Source organism: Carlito syrichta, unplaced genomic scaffold (assembly GCF_000164805.1).
Source record: "Carlito syrichta isolate Samal-C Ts95f unplaced genomic scaffold, Tarsius_syrichta-2.0.1 Scaffold308807, whole genome shotgun sequence".
NCBI lineage: Eukaryota > Metazoa > Chordata > Mammalia > Primates > Tarsiidae > Carlito > Carlito syrichta.
Window position 1 is genome coordinate 372971 of NW_007252903.1, and position 1495 is coordinate 374465.

Below are 1495 nucleotides of genomic sequence, written 5' to 3' on the forward strand. Positions count from 1 at the left end.
CCAACTCAAAAAAAAAAAAAAGTTGAGTTCATAGAAATAGAGAATAGAATTGTGGTTGTTAGAGGCTGGGAATGGTAGGGAGGAAGAGGTTTACAGATATAAAATTAGAGCTAGATAAGAAGAATACGTTCTAGTGTTCTATAGCACTGTAGGATGACTACAGTTAACAATAGTTTATTGCATATTTTCTTTTTTTTTTAACACAGGACTTTATTATTCCCATCATAAAGGGCAGGTCTTCATAGGGCAGGGGAGCAAGCTCTATTGGCAAGAGGAGGCCCCTACTGGCCAGCGATGAGCGGGTTCGCCAGGACCACAATGACAGAGTCCCTGTGTTGGAACATCTTGGAGATGTAGTGGTCCTTGTTGACTGGCTTGGACTTCTTCTTGCCCTTACCACTCCTGGGGACCTCGGTCCACATCTCCTTCATGTTTTCCAGCACCATGTTGCAGTGCCTGTCAAAGGCCTTCACATGGCCCAGGAGTTTCTTATTGTCGTGGCAGTTGATAAGCACTTGGGTGTTGTTCTTGACAGACTGTGTGAGCACAGAGAGTGGACCCATGTTAAATTCTTCTTCTTTCTGCTTCTGCAGCTCCTCTGGGGTCATCTCACTCTTGGGCATGTTGAGGAGACTTATGGTGACGGCTGTGCTCTCAGGTCACTCGTGTCTCCTCCACGTTGCTTCTCTGTATATTTTTAAATAGCTAAAATAGAGGATTTTGAATGTTCCCCAACACAAAAAAATGATAAATGTTGGAGTTGATTAATATGTTAATTATCCTTATTCGACCATTGCACATTGTATATATGTATTGAAATAGCATTCTGTACCCTATAAATATGTAAAATTATTACATGCCAATTACAAACTTTTTTTGAGTTGGGGGTCTCACTCTGTTGCCCAGACTGGAGTACAGTGGCATGACCACAGCTCACCACGGGCCTCAAACTCCTAGGCTTAAGCAGTTCTGCTGCCTCAGCCTCTGGAGTAGCTAGGACTACAGGTGCATGCCACCATACCCAGCTAATTTTTTGGCTTTTTGTAGACACAAGATCTCATTATGTTGCCCAGGCTGGGCTCAACCCAGGCAACCTTCCTACCTCAACCTCTCAAAGTGGTGAGATTACAGGCATGAGCCACCATGCCCGGACTAAAATTATTTTAATTTTAAAAAGAAATAGCATTTTATAAAAGTGGGGAGGGCCTACAAGTGAAGTATCATTCCAATATAAAATTTAACAGTGAAATATCAAGATGGCTATAGTTCACTTTAAGAAAAAATATATGGGAATTCATAAATGTGGACTTGACTTATAAAAGGATTCACAAGAGAATTCGTTTGCATTATAAACTCCCCTACTATGTTTGAAATATGGCCCTATTCATATAACTTATCAAAAAATACAATTACCAAATGAAAGCCTGTCAAGATTGGTTATGATTCAGGTACCAGAGCAAATATCTCATACAATAAATTTCAGCCTACCAAAGAA

At 40.7% G+C, this 1495-nt stretch overlaps 1 pseudogene across 1 annotated transcript; it reads right to left on the minus strand.

Annotated features, from left to right (window-relative positions):
- Window positions 1–203: 203 nt before the first annotated feature.
- LOC103268266 lies at window positions 204–682 on the minus strand (annotated as a pseudogene). The gene has a single exon (XR_504801.2). The product of XR_504801.2 is annotated as a small nuclear ribonucleoprotein Sm D2 pseudogene (transcript).
- Window positions 683–1495: the final 813 nt, after the last annotated feature.